The sequence below is a fragment of the Triticum aestivum genome, chromosome 7D (assembly GCF_018294505.1).
Source record: "Triticum aestivum cultivar Chinese Spring chromosome 7D, IWGSC CS RefSeq v2.1, whole genome shotgun sequence".
Classification (NCBI taxonomy): Eukaryota; Viridiplantae; Streptophyta; class Magnoliopsida; order Poales; family Poaceae; genus Triticum; species Triticum aestivum.
In genome coordinates this window covers 159,563,201-159,586,148 of record NC_057814.1, presented here as the reverse complement: position 1 = coordinate 159,586,148, position 22,948 = coordinate 159,563,201, and positions in this window count along the sequence as shown.

The window sequence follows — 22,948 nt, the reverse complement described above, 5'->3', positions numbered from 1 at the left end:
AGTTCACCAGGGGCTGGGCCCTGGGTTCCCACGCCGGGCCGCTGTCGGCGGCGGTAGTGGACTCTTCCAAAAGAGGAGCTTTTCCCCTTTTAGGCGACTCGGCCTCCAAATCTACAGAGGTCGTCCTTTTCTTTCTTCCCCCCGCGGGGGATTCATCTTCTTCCTCCTCCTCGTCCTCTTCGAAGGCGGAATGGGCATTGGAGCCTTCGGATATTGTGTCCGAAGTGCCGTGGCGATGAAGGCCGCCCCGGGTCTTTTTGGCCTCCTTCTAGGCCGTCTTCTTCGGCACCTTGTATGGCGCCGGGACCAGCATCTTCGTCAGAAGTGGGACGGCCGGTTCTTCGGGCAGTGGGGTCGGACAGTGGATCCACTCCGCCTTCTTCGTCCAGCCCTAGGAGAGTTGTGGAAAACACATTAAGCATTTCCTTTGGTTTATGCGGATAAAATGTATGATGACTTACCGAGCTTGCAGGGCGGGACAGTTGGTACCCGCGGTCCTCGGCTGAGTCCGGCCATGATTTGCAGACTTGAAAAGCACCTTCCAGATGTCTTTGTGCGAGGAGCCAAAGAGCTCTCGCAGGGTTTGGTGCTTGGCCGGATCGAATTCCCATAGATTGCAAGTCCGGTGTTGACAAGGCAGCATCCGGCGAACCAACATCACCTGGACTACATTGACAAGTTCGATGCTCTTGTCTTCCATATCTTTAACACGCGTCTGGAGCACCGACAGTTCGTCGGACGAAGACCAGTTCATGCCCTTCTTGACCCAGGATGTAAGCCGCAGAGGGGCTCCGGATCGAAACTCGGGAGTAGCGGCCCATTCCGTGCCGCGCGGCTCGGTGATGTAAAACCATTGTTGTTGCCACTCCTTGAAGGAATCATTAAAGGTGCCTGTTGGCCATGTGACGTTGGGCATCTTGCTCACCATAGCGCCCCCGCACTCGGCGTGCTCGCCGCCCACTACCTTGGGCTTCACATTAAAAATCTTCAGCCATAAGCCGAAATGTGGCGAGGTGCGGAGAAAAGCCTCGCACACGACGATGAATGTCGAGATGTTGAGGAAGGAATTGGGTGACAGATCATGAAGATCGATCACGTAATAATACATGATGCCACGAACGAACGGGTGGAGGGGAAACCCTAGCCCGCGGACAAAGTGAGGGAGGAATACAACCCTCTCGTGGGGTTCCAGAGTAGGGACGATCTGTCCCGCCGTCGGGAGATGGTGGCTGATTTTCTTGGCCAGGTACCCGGCCTCCCGAAGCTTTTTGATATCCTTCTCCCGGATGGTAGAGGCCATCCACTTGCCTCCTGCTCCGGATCCGGACATTTTCGGAAGGCCTTTGTGGGCGGAGAAGATGAACGCTTGGGCGCTGGAGCTCGAGCGAAGGGGAATGGATCGGGAGGAAGAAGGCGTGGGTGCGAAAGGGAGTCCTTATCCCTTTATAAAGGCAGCATGGATTCTGCGCCTCCCCACTTGCCTAGTAAACTCGCTTATTCCCCAAGCGCCGTAATTGATGGCACGGTTGGGTTACCCACACCCGTATTGATGAGAATCCCTTGATAAGGGGACACGATCTCTGCTTCGACAAGACGTGCCAAGAAAACCGCCTCGCAATGTGTGCAGTAGCTGGTTAAGAAAAACGGTTCGAATAATGACCGGGCCATGGCGTGATGTCACGTTATGAAAAGTTGTCAGCATATTAGATTTGTGGAAATATTATACTCTCTACGGTGGTATGTGGAATTTGTTTTGCAGAGCCGGACACTATCCTTGTGTTCAAAAACTTCTATGGAGTATTCGGAGGAGGAACCTGCCTTGCAATGCCGAAGACAAATCTGCGCGCCGGACTCATCGTCATTGAAGCCTGGTTCAGGGGCTACTGAGGGAGTCCTGGATTAGGGGGTCCTCGGACTGCCGGACTATATACTTTGGCCGGACTGTTGGACTATGAAGATACAAGATTGAAGACTTCGTCCCGTGTCCGGCTGGGACTCTCCTTGGCGTGGAAGGCAAGCTTGGCAATTCGGATCTGTAGATCTCCTCCCTTGTAACCGACTCTGTATAACCCTAGCCCCCTCCGGTGTCTATATAAACCGGAGGGTTTAGTCCGTAGAACAACAACAATCATAATCATAGGCTAGCTTCTAGGGTTTAGCCTCTACGATCTCGTGGTAGATCAACTCTTGTAATACTCATATCATCAAGATTAATCAAGCAGGAAGTAGGGTATTACCTCCATCGAGAGGCCCGAACCTGGGTAAACATTGTGTCCCCCGCCTCCTGTTACCATCCGCCTTAGACGCACAGTTTGGGACCCCCTACCCGAGATCCGCCGGTTTTGACACCGACACTAACCACCCCGCACTCCCCCCCCCCACTTCCTCGTCTCTCCCTCTTTCCCCCGATCCAGATCGGATCGGGGCTGACCCCGTGGCCATCGCCGAAGCCGCCTCGCCGGCCCCCGCCCTCATCCTCGCGCCCCCGTCCCCTCTCCCTCAGCGGCGCCCCTCGCCGCGCCTGCCACGTCGCCTCGACGGCCCGTCGCCGTCCATCGCCGCCCGAGGACATCGCTGGATGCCATCGCCAGACTGCCTCCCCGTCGCCCGGTCGTCTCCGTCATCCTCCCCACGCACCGCTGCCCCAGAACCCCGCAAACCCCCGTGAGGCCCCCTCATTCCCCTCTGCCTCCACCTGCATGCGCCTCCTCCCTCGCTCCCTTCCTTGCCGACGCTCACCGCGTCCACGCCTCGCACGCTGGATGCGCTCGCTCGCTGCTAGACGCGCCCGCACGCCGCTGGCCATGCCCCAGTCCGCGCCCCCGTTGCACTCCGTCGCTGGCGCCCCTCGTCGTCGTTGTCTCTACCCCTACTACGCCTGGCCGCGCGCCGACGCTCGCCCACCTGCCGGCTGCCCGCGCCTGCCTCACCACGGCCAATGGCACCGTCCCCTGCACCCCCTCAGCTCCCCGGCGTGACCACGACTACGCCCGTGCCGTTCCGCTCCCTGCTGCACGCTGCTCTGCGTCGCCAGCCTCGCCACGGCCACACCCCCTGCTCGCCTCGTCGCCGACGACCATGCGCCCCGGAGCTCTGCTCTGCCCCTGATCACCGCCTCCGCCACCACAGCTTGCGCGCCCCGCCCTCAGCCTCGTCGCCGCTTCGACCTGGGGCCACGCCGTGCCACCCCCGCGTGTTGGTCGCCGCTCGGGCTTGACCCCCACCCGCGGCGCTCATCGCCGGGTCCGCCCGCACCACCGACCGTCACCCGGCTTCGCCCGGCGCCCATAACCGCCACCCGCGCCCGTTAAGGTCCCAGGCCCAATGATAGCCGGGGCCAGCCCCAAAACATTTAAAAAGGAAGAAAAAGGAAATAAAATAAAAATGAATCAATAAAATTAATAGTTAATTAATCATGTTTAATTAATCTAATTAACTAGTTAGTTTAATTAAACAGTAATTAGATTAGCTAAATCCTAATTAAACTAAACAGAGTATGATAGGTGGGTCCCACACGTCAGTTTGACCCAGTCAACCCCCTGTTGACTGCTGACGTCATGATGACGTCAGCAGACACTGTTCTGGATAATGTTGATTTAAAATAATTAAATAAATTCTAAGAATGATTAAATCTTTTAAAATTACTATAAAATAAACCGTACCTCGGATGGAAAAACTTTGTACATAAAAGTTGCTCAGAAGGACGAGACAAATCCGGATACGTAGCCCGTTTGTCTGCCACACATCCCTAGCATAGTGAACACACAACTTTCCCCTTCGGTTCATCTGTCCGAAAACGCTGAACACCGGGAATACTTTCCGGGATGTTTTCCCCCTTCGCCAGTATCACATATCCCTGCGTTAGATCACCCCTGGCACCTGATACATCTCCAATGTATCTATAATTTTTTATTGCTCCATGCTATATTATCTAGGGAAAGTTTATCTATTCGAATAGCCATGATCTTCGGTAACAGGACGACTTGGATTTGTACCTTGACCTTATGACAACTAGAACCGGATACTTAATAAAACACACCCTTCCAAGTGCCAGATATAACCCGGTGATCACTCTCACATAGGGCGATAAGGGGAGGATCGCCGGGTAGGTTTATGCTATGCGATGCTACTTGGTGAACTTGCCATCTACTCTCTTCTACATGCTGCAAGATGGAGGCTGCCAGAAGCGTAGTCTTCGACAGGACTAGCTATCCCCCTCTTATTCTGGCATTCTGCAGTTCAATCCACCGATATTGCCCCTTTACACTGATACCCATGCATATGTAGTGTAGATCCTTGCTTGCGAGTACTTTGGATGAGTACTCACGGTTGCTTTTCTCCCTCTTTTCCCCCTATCGATTCTTCTCGGTTGTCGCAACCAGATGCTGGAGTCCAGGATCCAGAGGATCCCGAGGATGATTCTACGTGGAGTTCGGCTTTGTGGAGTAGTTAGGAGGTCCCAGGCAGGAGGCCTCGCCTTTTCTATCGTTGCTACTTTTGTGCTAGCCTTCGAGGCCCCTGGCTTGTATTATGATGCTTGTCTGACTTATTTTATTTTTAGAGTTGTGTTGTGATATCTTTCTGTGAGTCCCTGATCTTGATCGTACGCGTTTGCGTGTATGATTAGTGTACGGTCAAATTGGGGGCGTCACAAGTTGAATCAATAAATTTGGGTTGAATACTCTACCCTCAAAAACTATTGCGATCCTCTATACTTGTCGGTTATCAAGACCTTTTTCTGGCGCCGTTGCCGGGGAGCATAGCTATATTGTCACTTGGGATTATTATCAAATTATCACTATGAAGAATCTAAAGGACGCTAAGACTAATATTTTCCCTCCAAGATGAGGGGAGGTAAGGACTTGCCATCTAGCTATGCACTTGATTCACCTTCTGTTATAAGTAAACTTGCAACACCACCGCATGCTATTAATCCTGATATGTCACAAGTTATTGATGATGCTACTTCTGATATGAATGATATTTATGATGATGCTAGTACCCTGCTAGATGATAATGTGCCACTAGGTGAATTTCTTATTGAACAACTTGCCAGAACTAAAGCCTTTGAGAGTGCTGAAACTGAGATTGTTGAAATTGATGAAGAGCTTGAAATTGAAAATCTTGAAACACCTATTAGAACTAGTTCTCCTAGATATGAATTCCCTAAGATACCGGAAGGTTATGTTATGGATGAGGAGACAACTAGAGACTTTCTTGCTTGCAATGATAGATATGATCTTAAGAAATTCTTATGCAAACTGAAAGAAAAATCTTTGAATGCTAGAATGAAATGTGATACTAAGTTTGCTACTTAACCTATCTTTGTTGATGACAAGGATTATGAATTCTCTGTCGATCCAGAGTTAATTACTTTGGTTGAATCTGATCCTTTCCATGGTTATGAAACTGAAACTGTTGTGGCACATCTTACTAAGTTGAACGATATAGCCACTCTTTTTGCTCAAGATGAGAAAATTCACTACTATTATATTCTCAAATTATTTCCGTTCTCATTAAAGGGTGATGCTAAGACTTGGTATAATACTCTTGCTCCTGGTTGTGTGCGTAGTCCCCAAGATATGATTTACTACTTCTCTAAAAAATTATTTTTCTGCTCATAAGAAACAAGCTGCCTTATAGGACATATTTAATTTTCTGCAAATTGAAGAAGAGAGTCTCCCACAAGCTTGGGGGAGGCTTCTCCAATTGCTTAATGCTTTGCCTGATCATCCTATTAAGAAAAATGAAATACTTGATATCTTCTATAATGGACTAACCGATGCTTCTAGGGACTTCCTAGATAGTTGTGCTGGTTGTGTTTTTAGGGAACAAACTGTTGAACGAGCTAAAGAATTATTGAATAACATATCGAAAAATAATGATGATCGGACCCTTCCTGATTCACCACTCAAACCAACTCTGAAGAAGAGGGGTATCTTATATCTCAGTCCTGAATATATGCAAGAGGCAAAGAAATCTATGAAGGAAAAGGGTTCCTACTTCTTTTTTACTTATTATTTATGTAAAAACAGTCAGCCACAATAATTAATTGGAATTCCAATTAATCATTGAAGAAATTAAAAAGGGATTAAATAAAAAAAATCCAAGTCTTACATGAAAGGATCTGGTTGGAATCTTAAACTGTGGTAGAAAGAACTACATATAGTTTTTTCTATGACACTTTAGATTCTTTCTATTATATTATCTTTGAATCTACATAGAATAGATTAGTCGATTGAAATAGTTAAGTAGTCTAATTCAATTTCTTTTTTCATTGCATCCACTTAATTTCAATCAGGTCAAAATAAAAAATCTAAGACAATTCTTGACCAAAGAGCTGCCGTAACTTGGGCTCATCATGCTATACTCGCGGGGAAGGAAAAACGAGCAGTTTACGCTTTAGTAGCAACCGTTTCACTGGCTCTAGTATCCACTGGCTTTCAAGGAATGGAATATTGCCAAGCACCCTCCACTATTTCGGATAGTATTTATGGTTCTACCTTTTTCTTAGCAACTGGCTTTCATGGTTTTCATGTGATTATAGGTACTCTTTTCTTGATCGTATGTGGTATTCGCCAATATCTTGGTCATCTGACCAAGAAGCATCACGTTGGCTTTGAATTAAAGCTGAGGATGTCAAAAATTTGCCTCCTATTGAAGAAATACATGGGCTTGATACACCACCACCACCTAAGGTGGTAGAGGTAAATTCTCTAATGGAATTCAATGACAATGACAATCCTTACAATATGCACCCCAGTCAATGCCTTTATGAGTTTGAAAACTACATTAGAAAGCAAGATTACTTCAATGCAAATGTTATGAAACAATTGAAATACAATCTGATATGATTGCTCGCTTGAGTAACTTGTTATTTAGAATTACCAATGATGTTAGAGGTGTAGGAAAACATGCCTCTATGGTTCAAACTCAATTAGAACAAGTTGCTAAATCTCAAAGAGAAATGCTTGATGAAATGAATAATAATATCAATGATCATGCTGTTAGAGTAATGACTAGAGGAGGTAGAATGACTCAAGAACCACTTTATCCCGAGGGACACCCAAAAATAATTGAACAAGACTCTCAAAGAGTTAACACTGATGCAACTAGTCCTTCTAAAAATAAAAAGAAGAAGAAAAATGATAGGACTTTGCATGCCTCTAGTGAACCTGAAGTAGAAGAACCTCCTGATAATGATAATGAAGTCTCTATCTCTGATGCTAAAACTCAATCTGGTAATGAACACTCACCTTCTGATAATGAAAAAGATAATGATGAGATTGATGAAGACACTCAAACAAATAATAAAGAACCAGACAATGATGTTGAGATAGAACCATCAGTTGATCTTGATAACCCACAACCCAAGAATAAAGATATGATAAAAGGGACTTTGTTGCTAGAAAACATGGTAACGAAAGAGAACCATGGATTCAAAAACCTATGCCCTTTCCACCTAAATCGACTAAGAAGAAAGATGATGAAGAATTTGAATGCTTTGCTGAAATGCTTAGGCCAGTCTTTTTGCGTACTCGATTGACTAATATCTTAAAAATGCCTCCTTATGCAAAGTACATGAAAGACATCATCACCAACAAGAGAAAAATACCGGAAGCTGAAATCTCCACCATGCTTTCTAATTACACTTTTAAGGATGGAGTACCTAAAAAACTTGGAGATCTGGAAATCCCAACTATACCATGCTCCATCAAAAGAAACAATGTGAAAACTGCTTTATGTGATTTAGGAGCTGGTGTTAGTGTTATGCCTTTCTCTTTATGTAAAAGACTTGATTTGAATAAACTCATACCTACTGAAATATCTTTGCAAATGGCTGACAAATCAACTTCCATACCTATCGGTATTTGTGAGGATGTGCCCGTTGTTGTTGCTAATGTTACTATCTTAACTGACTTTGTTATACTTGAGATGCCCGAGGACGACAACATGTTGATTATCCTTGGTAGACCCTTTTTGAATACTGCAGGGGCTGTTATTGATTGCAATAAAAGCAAGGTCACTTTTCATATCAATGGTAATGAGCATATGGTGCACTTTCCAAAGAAACAATTCCAAGTGAATGATATTAGTGTAATTGAAAAATCTCTGACAATCACTATTGGAAGTTTTCAACTACCTACCTACTGCAAAAAGAAATATGAAATGCTCATTGTTGGGGACATTCATATCCCCGCTGAGGTAACTTAGTGATTTACGAAAGTTCTTTGGTTTCATGCTAAACGAATGTGGTTGTTAATAAGACTTGATCAACCTTATTAATCGATCATTTTTGAGAGGTATGAAGTTGATGAATTTAGTGAGCACTACCTTCTGTCCCTACCTTTTGTTTTCTGTTTTTATCAGTTAAATAAAATAAAATGCCATGTGATACGTCCATTTTGCATCATGCTTTTATGTTGATATTTATTGCATTATGGGCTGTTATTACACGTTATGTCACAATACTTATACCTATTCTCTCTTACTTTACAAGGTTTACATAAAGAGGGAGAATGCCGGCAGCTGGAATTCTGGGCTGGAAAAGGAGAAAATATTAGAGACCTATTCTGCACAGCTCCAAAAGTCCTGAAACTTCATGGAAGTCATTTTTGGAATTAATAAAAAATACTGGACGAAGAAAATACCAGAGGGGGGCCACACCCTGGCCACGAGGGTGGGAGGCGCGCCCTACCCCCTGGGCGCGCCCCCTACCTCGTGGGCCCCCTGGTGGCCCTCCGGTGCCCATCTTCTGCTATATGAAGTCTTTCGTCCGAGAAAAATCATAAGCAAGCTTTCGGGAAGAAACTCCGCTGCCACGAGGCAGAACCTTGGCGGAACCAATCTAGGGCTCCGGCAGAGCTGTTCTGCCAGGGAAACTTCCCTCCGGGAGGGGGAAATCATCGCCATCGTCATCACCAACGATCCTCTCATCGGGAGGGGGCCAATCTCCATCAACATCTTCACCAGCACCATCTCCTCTCAAACCCTAGTTCATCTCTTGTATCCAATCTTTGTCCCAAAGCCTCAGATTGGTACCTGTAGGTTGCTAGTAGTGTTGATTACTCCTTGTAGTTGATGCTAGTTGGTTTATTTGGTGGAAGATCATATGTTCAGATCCATTATGCATATTAATACCCCTCTGATTATGAACATGAATATGATTTGTGAGTAGTTACGTTTGTTCCTGAGGACATGGGAGAAGTCTTGCTATTAGTAGTCATGTGAATTTGGTATTCGTTCGATATTTTGATGAGATGTATGTTGTCTCTCCTCTAGTGGTGTTATGTGAACGTCGACTACATGACACTTCACCATTATTTGGGCCTAGAGGAAGGCATTGTGAAGTAATAAGTAGATGATGGGTTGCTAGAGTGACAGAAGCTTAAACCCTAGTTTATGAGTTGCTTCATAAGGGGCTGATTTGGATCCATATGTTTCATGCTATGGTTAGGTTTACCTTAATACTTCTTTTGTAGTTGCGGACGCTTGCAATAGGGGTTAATCCTAAGTGGGATGCTTGTCCAAGTAAGGATAGCACCCAAGCACCGGTCCACCCACATATCAAATTATCAAAGTACCGAACGCGAATCATATGAGCGTGATGAAAACTAGCTTGACGATAATTCCCATGTGTCCTCGGAGCGTTTTCCTTCATATAAGAAATTGTCCAGGCATGTCCTTTGCTACAAAAAGGATTGGGCCATCTTGCTGCACTTTATTTACACTTGTTACTTGTTACCTGTTACAAATTATCTTATCACAAAACTATCTGTTATCGATAATTTCAGTGCTTGCAGAGAATACCTTGCTGAAAACCGCTTATCATTTCCTTCTGCTCCTCGTTGGGTTCGACACTCTTACTTTTCGAAAGGACTATGATAGATCCCCTATACTTGTGGGTCATCAAGACTCTTTTTTGGCGCCGTTGCCGGGGAGTGAAGCGCCTTTGGTAGGTGGAATTTGGTAAGGAAAAATTTATATAGTGTGCTGAAATTTACTGTCACTTGTTACTATGGAAAGTAATCCTCTGAGGGGCCTGTTCGGGGTATCTTCACCCCGACCAGTAGAGCAAAGAGTTGCTCCTCAACCTACTGAACCTACTGAAAATGTTTACTTTGAAATTCCTTCGTGTATGATAGAGAAACTGCTAGCTAATCCTTTTGCAGGAGATGGAACATTGCATCCCGATTTACACTTAATCTATGTGGACGAAGTTTGTGGATTATTTAAGCTTGCAGGTATGCCCGATGATGTTATCAAAAAGAAGGTCTTCCCTTTATCTTTGAAGGGAGATGCATTGACATGGTATAGGCTATGTGATGATATGGGATCATGGGACTACAAACGATTGAAATTGGAATTTCATCAGAAGTTTTATCCTATGCATCTTGCTCATCGTGATCGTAATTATATATATAATTTTTGGCCTCGCGAAGGAGAAAGCATCGCTCAAGCTTGGGGGAGGCTTAAGTCAATGTTATATTCATTCCCCAATCATGAGCTCTCAAGAGAAATGATTATTCAAAAAATTTATGCTCGGCTTTCTGACAACAATCGCTCCATGCTCGACACTTCTTGTATTGGTTCTTTTATGATGAAGACTATTGAATTCAAATGGGATTTATTGGAGAGAATTAAACGCAACTCTAAAGATTGGGATCTCGACGAAGATAAGGTGTCAGGTATAACACCTAAGTTCGATTGTGTTAAATCTTTATGGATACAGATGTTTTCCGTAAATTTAGCATTAAATATGGACTTGACTCTGAGATAGTAGCTTCTTTTTGTGAATCTTTTGCTGCTCATGTTGATATCCCTAAGGAGAAGTGGTTTAAATATCATCCTCCCATAGAAGTAAAAGTAGTTGAACCTATTAAAGTTGAAGAAACGACTATCACTTATAATGATCCTATTGTTCCTACTACTTATGTTGAGAAACCACCTTTCCCTGTTAGGATAAAGGATCATGCTAAAGCTTCAATTGTGGTTCGTAAAAGAAATGTTAGAACTTATACACCCCCTGAGCAAGTTAAAGTTGAACCTAATATTGCTATGGTTAAAGATCTCTTGGCTGATAATATTGATGGGCATGTTATTTACTTTTGTGATGAGACTGCTAGGATTGCTAAGCCTGGTGCTAAAGATAAACATAGACCTGTGGTAGGCATGCCTGTTATTTCTGTTAAAATAGGAGATCATTGTTACCATGGCTTGTGTGATATGGGTGCTAGTGCTAATGCAATACCTATTTCCTTATATAAAGAAATTATGCATGATATTGCACCTGCTGAGATAGAAGATATAGACGTTATAATTAAACTTGCAAATCTAGATACTATTTCACCGATTGGGATTGTTAGAGACGTTGAAGTCTTGTATGGGAAAGTTAAATATCCTGCTGATTTTCTTGTTCTTGGTTCCCCACAAGATAGCTTTTTGTCCCATTATATTTGGTAGACCCTTCTTGAACACTGTTAATGCTAAGATAGACTGCGAAAAGGATGTTGTTACTATTGGTTTGGATGATATGTCTCATGAGTTTAATTTTTCTAAATTTCATAGACAACCCCGTGATGAGGAATTGCCTAGTAAAGATGAAATTATTGGTCTTGCTTCTATTGCCGTGCCTCCTAGTGATCCTTTAGAACAATATTTGCTAGACCATGAAAATGATATGTTTATGAATGAAAGAAGGGAAAATAGATGAAGTATTCTTTTAACAGGGACCCATTCTGAAACACAATTTGCCTGTTGAAATCCTAGGGGAACCTCCTCCACCCAAGGGTGATCCCGTGTTTGAGCTTAAACCATTACCCGATACTCTTAAATATGCTTATCTTGATGAAAAGAAGATATATACTGTTACTATTAATGCTAATCTTTCAGAGCATGAAGAACAGAAATTATTGAAAACTCTGAAGAAGCACCGTGCTGCTATTGGATATACTCTTGATAATCTTAAGGGCATTAGTCTCACTCTATGTCAACACAAAATAAATTTGGAGAAAGACACCAAACCAGTTATTGATCATCAGCGACGGTTAAATCCTAAGATGAAAGAAGTGGTAAGAAAGGAAATATTAAAGCTCCTTGAGGCAGGTATAATTTATCTCGTTGCTGATAGTCAGTGGGTAAGTCCTGTCGATTGTGTCCCTAAGAAGGGAGGTATTACTGTCGTTCCTAATGATAAAGATGAATTGATTCTGCAAAGAATTATTACAGGTTATAGGATGGTAATTGATTTCCGCAAATTAAATAAAGCTCCTAAAAAGGATCATTACCCTTTGCCTTTCATTGATCAAATTCTAGAAAGATTATCCAAACATACACATTTTTGCTTTCTAGATGGCTATTCTGGTTTCTCTCAAATACCTGTGTCAGCTGATGATCAAGCAAAGACCACTTTTACTTGCCCTTTCGGTACTTTTGCTTATAGACGTATGCCTTTTGGTTTATGTAATTGACCTGCTACCTTTCAAAGATGCATGATGGTTATATTCTCTGATTTTTGTGAAAAGATTTGTGAGGTTTTCATGGATGATTTCTCCGTTTATGGATCCACTTTTGATGATTGCTTGAGCAACCTTGATCGAGTTTTGCAAAGATGTGAAGAAACTAACCTTGTCTTGAATTGGGAGAAATGCCACTTTATGGTTAACAAAGGAATTGTCTTGGGGCATAAAATTTCTGAAAGAGGTATTGAAGTTGATAAAGCTGAAGTTGATGCTATTGAAAAGATGTCGTGTCCCAAGGACATAAAAGGTATAAGAAGTTTCCTCCGTCATGCCGGTTTTTATAGGAGGTTCATTAAGGACTTCTCAAAAATTTCTCGGCCTCTGACTAATCTATTACAAAAAGATATACCATTTGTCTTTGATGATGATTGTGTAGAAGCATTTGAAATACTTAAGAAAGCATTAATTTCTACACCTATTGTTCAGCCACCTGATTGGAATTTACCCTTTGAAATTATGTGTGACGCTAGTGACTATGTTGTAGGTGCTGTTCTAGGGCAAAGAGTTGATAAGAAATTAAATGTTATTCAATATGCTAGTAAAACTCTAGACAGTGCTCAGAGAAATTATGCTACTACTGAAAAGGAATTCTTAGCAGTTGTATTTGCTTGTGATAAGTTCAGACCTTATATTGTTGATTCTAAAGTAGCTATTCACACTGATCATGCTGCTATTAAGTATCTTATGGAAAAGAAAGATGCTAAACCTAGACTTATTAGATGGGTTCTCTTGCTACAAGAATTTGATTTGCATATTATTGATAGAAAGGGAGTTGAGAACCCCGTTGCAGACAACTTGTCTAGGTTAGAGAATGTTCTTGATGACCCACTACCTATTGATGATAGCTTTCCTGATGAACAAGTAGCTATCATAAATACTTCTCGTACTGCTCCATGGTATGCTGATTATGCTAATTACATTGTTGCTAAATTTATACCACCTAGTTTCACATACCAGCAAAAGAAAAAGTTTCTCTATGATTTGAGACATTACTTTTGGGATGATCCAAATCTTTATAAAGAAGGAGTAGATGGTGTTATTAGACACTGTGTACCTAAGCATGAATAGGAACAGATCCTATGCAAGTGTCACTCCGAAGCTTATGGAGGACACCACGCTGGAGATAGAACTGCGCATAAGGTATTGCAATCCGGTTTTTATTGGCCTACTCTCTTCAAGGATGCTCGTAAGTTTGTCTTATCTTGTGATGAATTTCGAAGAATTGGTAATATTAGTAGACGTCAGGAAATGCCTATGAATTATTCACTTGTTATTGAACCATTTGATGTTGGGGGCTTTGATTATATGGGACCTTTTCCTTCCTCTAGTGGGTATACACATATTTTAGTTGCTGTTGATTACGTTACTAAGTGGGTAGAAGCTATTCCAACTAGTAGTGCTGATCATAACACTTCTATTAAGATGCTTAAAGAAGTTATTTTTCTAGGGTTTGGAGTCCCTAGATATTTAATGACTGATGGTGGTTCACATTTTATTCATGGTGCTTTCCGTAAAATGCTTGCTAAGTATGATGTTAATCATAGAATTGCATCCCCTTATCACCCACAGTCTAGTGGTCAAGTAGAATTGAGTAACAGAGAGCTCAAATTAATTTTGCAAAAGACTGTTAATAGATCCAGAAAGAATTGGTCCAAGAAACTTGATGATGCATTATGGGCCTATAGAACTGCATATAAAAATCCTATGGGTATGTCTCCGTATAAAATGGTTTATGGAAAAGCATGTCACTTACCTCTCGAACTAGAACATAAGGCATATTGGGCCATTAAAGAGCTCAATTATGATTTCAAACTTGCCGGTGAGAAGAGGTTATTTGACATTAGCTCACTTGATGAATGGAGAACCCAGGCTTATGAGAACGCCAAGTTGTTTAAAGAAAAAGTTAAAAGATGGCATGACAAAAGGATACAAAAGCGTGAGTTTAATGTAGGTGATTATGTGTTGCTATACAACTCTCGTTTAAGATTTTTTGCAGGAAAGCTTCTCTCTAAATGGGAAGGTCCTTACGTTATCGAGGAGGTCTATCATTCCGGTGCCATAAAAATCAACAACTTCGAAGGCACAAATCCGAAGGTGGTTAACAGTCAAAGGATCAAACATTATATCTCAGGTAATCCCATAAATGTTGAAACTAATGTTATTGAAACCTTAACCCCGGAGGAATACATAAGAGACACTTTCCAGAACATTTCAGACTCCGAAAAGTAATAGGTACGTGGTACGATAAGTAAACCGACTCCAAAACAGTTCTAATGGCAATTTTTCTCCGTTTTGGAATATTAAAAAAATAGGAAAATAAGAAGCATTCCAGGAAGGACACGAGGCTTCCACAAGGGTGGGAGGCGCGCCCTACCCCCTGGGCGCGCCCCCTGCCTCGTGGGCACCTCGTGCGCTCTCCGGACTCCGTTTTCTTGCACGATACTTCTTTTGGTCGGTAAAAATTCATTATATAATCTCTTGAAGGTTTTGACCACCGTATCACGCAAATATCCTCTGTTTTTGTTTCGAGCTATTTCTGTTGCAGGTTTGGAGCAAGATGTCATCTCAGGATTCCGACGGAGAGAGCTATGTCTCACACCTCATTGCTGACCCAAAGACCTATGGGGATCTATCTCCTTGTGGTTGAACTACAGATGAGGAGGAGGATGCTCATTTGATGAGGATCAATGATTCAAGTTTGGAGGAGGAGGATGTCCCTCTACCTCAACCTGGGGATATGCACGTGAAGTTCAAGAAATCTAGTCTCCCTAAGAGAGCTAAACTATTTAACAACCGATCTATTCCTTCTCGTTTTGGCAGAAAAGCAAAGGAGATTTATGTGACAAAATTTTGAAGCTGGAATCGGAGATCGATGATTTACAGGAGGAAATTGCCCTTCTCAATTACAATATGAAAAAGCAGAAGGCACAATTATCATCATCACCACCATCTTCCCCACCTCCGAAGAAAGAGACATAATCACATGGGTATGGACACTCCCCTTGGCAACTGCCAAGGTTGGGGGAGGTGTCCCGGTATTGTATCACCATCACACTCCTATCTTTACCATTTTTCTTAGTTCGATCCTTTTGGTAATATCTTGATCTAGTAGAATAAAGTTTTAGTATGATTTAGTTTTGAGTTTTGCTTTATGATCCCTCTATGAAATCGAGTCCGTGAGCTATATATAATAAAAATTAGTGTTGAGTCAAGGACTTGATTATTTTGCCATGATCTTGAGGGAATAAAAGAAAAGAGAAAGAATAAAAACAAATAAAGAGATCATATTGATCTTATGGAGAGTGATGACTTCACATATAAAAAGTATGATGATTAAAAGTTGTTGAGAGTTGACAAACATAGTTTTGGTCATCGTTGCAATTAATAGGAAGTAATAAAGAAAGAGAGGTTCTACATATAAATACACTATCTTGGACATCTTTTATGATTGTGAGCACTCATTAAAATATGACATGCTACAGAGTTGATGTTGGACAAGGAAGACAACGTAATGGGTTATGTTTTCTTATATCCGAAATAAAGTATATTGTCATGGATCGTCCAACATGTTGAGCTTGCCTTTCCCTCTCATGCTAGCCAATTCTTTGCACCAAGTAGAGATACTACTTGTGCTTCCAAATTCCCTTAAACCCAGTTTTGCCATGAGAGTCCACCATATCTACCTATGGATTGATTAAGATCCTTCAAGTAAGTTGTCATCGGTGCATGCAATAAAAATTGCTCTCTAAATATGTATGATTTATTAGTGTGGAGAAAATAAGCTTTATACGATCTTGTGATGTGGAAGAAATAAAAGCGACGGACTGCATAATAAAGGTCCATATCACAAGTGGCAATATAAAGTGACGTTCTTTTGCATTAAGATTTCGTGCATCCAACCATGAAAGCGCATGACAACCTCTGCTTCCCTTTGTGAAGGGCCTATCTTTCACTTTTACCTTATGGAAGAGTCACGGTGATCTTCACCTTTCCTTTTTACATTTTATCCTTTGGCAAGCACATTGTGTTGGAAGGATCCTGATACATATATCTAATTGGATGTAAGTTAGCATGAGATATTATTGTTGACATTGCCCTTGAGGTAAAAGGTTGGGAGGCGAAACTATAAGCCCCTATCTTTCTCTATGTCCGATTAAAACTCTGTAACCACAAGTATTGCGTGAGTGTTAGCAGTTGTGAAAGACTAAATTATATTTTAGTATGTGGACTTGCTGAAAAGCTCTTACATAGACTCTTTCCGATGTTATGATAAATTGCAATTGCTTCAATGACTGAGATTATAGTTTGCTGGTTCTCAATGAAGTTTCTGATTCATACTTGACATTGTGAATAGATTATTACTTGAGCATAAGATATCATATGACAATATCCATATATGTTGTTGTTATAAGAATGATCATGATGCCCTCATGTCTGTATTTTATTTTATCGACACCTCTATCTCTAAACATGTGGACATATTTATCGTTATCGGCTTCCTCTTGAGGACAAGCGAGGTCTAAGCTTGGGGGAGTTGATCGTCCATTTTGCATCATGCTTTTATGTTGATATTTATTGCATTATGGGCTGTTATTACACGTTATGTCACAATACTTATACCTATTCTCTCTTATTTTACAAGGTTTACATAAAGAGGGAGAATGCCGGCAGCTAGAATTCTGGGCTGGAAAAGGAGCAAATATTAGAGACCTATTCTGCACAGCTCCAAAAGTCCTGAAACTTCACAGAAGTCATTTTTGGAATTAATAAAAAATACTGGACGAAGAAAATACCAGAGGGGGGCCACACCCTGGCCACGAGGGTGGGAGGCGCGCCCTACCCCCTGGGCGCGCCCCCCTGCCTCGTGGGCCCCCTGGTGGCCCTCTGGTGCCCATCCTATATGAAGTCTTTCGTCCGAGAAAAAATCATAAGCAAGCTTTCGGGAAGAAACTCCGCCGCCACGAGGCGGAACCTTGGCGGAACCAATCTAAGGCTCTGGCAGAGTTGTTCTGCCGGGGAAACTTCCCTCCTGGAGGGGGAAATCATCACCATCGTCATCACCAACGATCCTCTCATCGGGAGGGGGATAATCTCCATCAACATCTTCACCAGCACCATCTCCTCTCAAATCCTAGTTCATCTCTTGTATCCAATCTTTGTCCCAAAGCCTCAGATTGGTACCTGTAGGTTGCTAGTAGTGTTGATTACTCCTTGTAGTTGATGCTAGTTGGTTTATTTGGTGGAAGATCATATGTTCAGATCCATTATGCATATTAATACCCCTCTGATTATGAACATGAATATGATTTGTGAGTAGTTACATTTGTTCCTGGGGACATGGGAGAAGTCTTGCTATTAGTAGTCATGTGAATTTGGTATTCGTTCGATATTTTGATGAGATGTATGTTGTTTCTCCTCTAGTGGTGTCATGTGAACGTCGACTATATGACACTTCACCAAAATTTGGGCCTAGAGGAAGGCATTGGGAAGTAATAAGTAGATGATGGGTTGCTAGAGTGACAGAAGCTTAAACCCTAGTTTATGAGTTGCTTCGTAAGGGGCTGATTTGGATCCATATGTTTCATGCTATGGTTAAGTTTACCTTAATACTTCTTTTGTAGTTGCAGATGCTTGTAATAGGGGTTAATCCTAAGTGGGATGCTTGTCCAAGTAAGGATAGCACCCAAGCACCGGTCCACCCACATATCAAATTATCAAAGTACCGAACGCGAATCATATGAGCGTGATGAAAACTAGCTTGACGATAATTCCCATGTGTCCTCGGAGCGTTTTCCTTCATATAAGAAATTGTCCAGCCTTGTCCTTTGCTAAAAAAAGGATTTTGCCATCTTTCTGCACTTTATTTACACTTGTTACTTGTTACCTGTTACAAATTATCTTATCACAAAACTATCTGTTACCGATAATTTCAGTGCTTGCAGAGAATACCTTGCTGAAAACCGCTTATCATTTCCTTCTGCTCCTCATTGGGTTCGACACTCTTACTTATCGAAAGGACTACGATAGATCCCCTATACTTGTGGGTCATCACCATGTTTTGTCTATTTTCTGAATTTCCCATGCAATAAAAAATGACCCCAAAATAAAAGTTCCCAGAATACTCTGATAATTTAATACGATTTTTTTTCTAAATATTTAACTTTTTTGGTGCAAATAACATCAGAGGGGGGTGCACCAGGTGGGTTGTGGTCCCCCTCACTTATCTATTCATCCCATGTCATCACCTACCTCTAGAAAAAAATCACCATTGCTCTCTCTCTCTCTCATGTTCTTGCTCTCAAACCCGCGGATATCGATCTCTTTACTCGAAGCTCTGTTTCTGAAACTGTTTCGGGGGATTGTTGCTTGGTATGTGACTCCTCCATTGGTCCAATTAGTTCTTTGCTTTAGTGGTTTATATTTTGAATAATTAGTTACTCTTGGTGCTGTTGTAGATGAGCTTGCATGTTGAATTCTTAGAGTTCTAAGTAGTTTGAATGCTTAACATGGCCTCTATGCATCCCTATGAGTAGTTGCTTTCAATCTTGTGAAGTTTTGTTGACAAATTTTTGTGACCTAATTTTTTTAGAAAATTGTACGCAAATATGATGAACCTCTTTGGAAGAAGTTCTTCGAGGAGGAGGTCCTCGGAGGCATCTTCTAGTAGCATCTCCTTTCGTCGGTCCTATGTTGAACCAAGTGAAAATTCCATATGAAATGCCGCCACCAAATCATGTTTATGGCCATGCAACGATTATATGGTGCATGTAGGCATCAAAGAAGAATTTGAGCAATATGTTCACAATGCCGAGCTCAGTCCATGCGTGCAACCAACACCTCAACCTCACTAAAACATTTACTAAAGAATTTAAATTCCACCCTCGTGAGTCTAGGGTGTCGTTTAAACTGTATGAAAATCCATTTACCATATCTCTAGAGAGATTTGCTCACCACTGCAAAATTCCATTTTAGAGCTCGCTAGACGAACCACCTAGATCTGAGTATGAAACTTTCTTGACTAGCCTATGCTAAGGTGAGACTAGACGAGTGGCACAAGGTAGAATAAAGAGCATTCATTTTCCCTCAATTCAATACTTTGCACTTTTCAATTGGAAATGCATTGTAGGAAAACAGGATATTGTAGTACACTTTGTGCTCCAGACTTGAGCCTCATATGCACCGCTCTCACAGGTGACAAAAGTTATAACCTTGGAGCGATTGTTGCACGCAGGTTGCAACATAATGCTGGTAGTGGATATTTTTATGGTGGAATTTATGCCACACGCTTAGCAAGAGAGCTGGGTGTTTCACCTTTGCCTTATGACCCCATCCTACCCACGCAGTACTTGGACTTTGACGCTATGAAACGTCATAAGATCCTTAGCGGTGAACCCCATGATTTCACTTATAACATGTTGTTTAATAAAAGGTCCGTTGTGGACACATTTTTGCCTGCACCTGCTCTCTTTGATGTTCACAACAAGGGAAGATATTATGTTCTTGAGAGCGAGGCCCGAGCACATAACACAGAGGTTGTGGCTGCACGGCGGGCTCAGGCATCTGCACCTAGAGCCTCCGTGAGCTATCACTCCGACCACTATGCAGGCTACTGACGGTGATTACCAAGTTAGGCCAAAAGCCTAAGCTTGGGGAGTACGTATTTCCACCGACATTACATTCATGTTCACACATTTCATTCCAGTTGTCGGTGTCCACACTCTTTCATTGTATTATCCATCTTAGATTTATTTTCTCGCCTTCTTCTTGTGTGTTTGAAAAAATTTAAGAAAATCCAAAAATATTTCCGACTTATTTTTGGTTTTTCTTCCTAGTTTAATTAATTTTAGTATTAAAAATAAAACCCAAAAATATTTCCTTGTTCTTGTTTCTACTTGTAGGGAGCTTTCCCGTGTAAATAGTTTTTCTCGTTTTTGTTTTTCCCTTTTATTTGCTTGTTCAAGAAAAACCAAAAACTCCAGAAATATTTCAGTGTGTTTCTCTGAATTTCTTTTCCATTTTGTTGAGTCATACCGAGGGGAAGACCATGATGAAAATGTTGAGTGGCTCTCATACGCATTATTGTTGATCTAACAAAGAGCCCATATTACTTTGTCTTCTCCTTTTGAATAAAATGGTTGCAGATTCTAGCTTAGTCCATAGCACTCTTGCACTACTATTATTTTCAAATCGTCCGGTCATGCAAGTGAAAGGCAATAATGATGATATTTGATGAACTGGCTATGCCAGAGAGAAACGGGTATGAAATCAACTTGTTCTGTTTTTGTAAATATGTTTAACATAGTATCCATGATTCAGTCTATTATGATCAAAACATGTTTGCAATGACAATTAGAGATTATAGTTTCTCATGCCATGCTTGAGTAGCTAGGAGTGGATAATGATTTATCTTGGATGTCAACATTGCGTTAGAATGATTGTGATGCAGTATGATGATATGGTATCCTCCTCTGGATGTTCGAGTGGCTTGACTTGGCACATGTTCATGCATGTAGTTGAATCAAAACCAACATAGCCTCTATGATATTTATGCTCATGGTGTTCATATCCTACTCATGCTAGTATCCAATGTTACTTATGCATAATGCATGTTCATGACTGTTTTCGCTCTCTAGCTGGCCGCTTCTCAACCTAATTGCTAGCCTTCGCCTGTACTAAGCGGAATTACTGCTTGTGCATCAAAATCCTGAAACCCAAGTTATCCCAGATTAATCCACCATACATACATATATGCGGTATTATCCTGCCATCCTAAGTAAATTTGCATGCGCCACCTCTAAAAACTTCAAATAAATATCCTTTTGTATGTGCCTAGATTGTTCATAGAGCGACAGGAGGTAGTCAGTATCTTCCATGCTAAGCGGGTTATTCTCATGATGAGTGTTTATTCACTCGTCCTTGCACGAGAGCGGCGGTAATAGGGATTCCTACTCTCGAATTCAAATTGCAAATAATTAAACAAAACTCCCCTAGGAATGTTGTTGGTATGGACGGTACCCATTGTTTCGGACAAGCTGTGGAGTGTGATTGTTGGTGGAGGGGGAGTAAACCTTTACTTTCATCGCTTGGGAACCGCCACTAATGTGTTTAGCATGGAAGATACCGATAACTAATGGTCGCGAAGTAAACAAGAAGGGTGCATTTCTCAAAATTCCATTTACCTCTGTTTTTAAAACTTGAGCTCTGGCACCACTACAATTCACTAATTCCCTCTATGAAAGGACTATCTATTTACTTTTATGTTGTGTCATCACCTTCTCAAATAAGCGCTAGAACCTGAGAGCACTATTGTCATCCTCATGCATTGTGTGTAGCTAACGTTGGGTGCATCATGACTGGATCTTTTCTACCATGAATTACAATGTTTAGTCGCTGCTCGAACTTTGGAGGTGCTCTGCATTTATGTTTTGCGGTCTTAGAAAGGGCTAGCGAGATACCACTATTGTCATGTTATATCATGGTTGTTTTGAATAAGTGTTGTTGTTTGAGGTATCTTATTATTGCTCGCTTGTAACATTCCAAATTTTCAATTTGGAATGTTATACATTAGAGCATCATTGCATATCATATTTTATTGCATTTTGGTTTGATCCTAGAAATTCTACGCAGCTCAAGGACCCACGGAGAGAGTTGGGGATTTCGTTATTTTCATATTTGGGTTTTCTCAAATTTTGAAAATAGGATCATTTGATTTTATTTATTTTATCTTCAATTATTTCATTTATAAAAATAAGAGAGAGGGAATAAAATGACTTTCCCAAAAATAAGAAATATTGAGGATTTAATCAAAAAATCAAATAAGATTTTATTTGGAGTTTTCGCTATTTTATTTGAATTTAGGAAAATTGCACGTTTTTAAAATTTGCATTTTAGGGCCAAGAAACTGTTCATCTTGTTCTAAATATTTTATTTAGACGGTGAAAATTTGTTTTGGCATTTTTAGATTTTTATTTATTTTTCTAGGATTTATTTTCTGTTCGGCGGAATTGTTTTTAAAAAAAACGTCCGACGCCCGACTGGGCCGAGGCCTAGCCGAGCCGGCCCAGCTCCCCCGCGCCGCCGTCTCCCTCCTGGAGACCGCGCGCCGCCGCCGCGCCGACCCAGACCGGAGTCCGAGCCGGACTCCGCCTCCCCGCCGCCTTGCTCCCTCCTCCAAGCCGCCCCCCTCTTAAAAGCCGCCCCCGCCCCGCCGCCTCACCCCGTCCCGCCCCGCCGCCCGAAGCCCGCCGCCGCCCGTCCCGCGCCCCACCCCGCCTCCCCATGCCGCCTCACCCCGCCCACCGGATCCCCGAGCCCCGCTGGACCCGACGAGGTAGCCGCCGCCGTTCGCCGCCGCTGGTTTTTTTAGAAAACCGATTCAGTTTTTTTAAACCCTAGATCCGGTTTTTTTCGGTTCGTCGGTTTTTCTC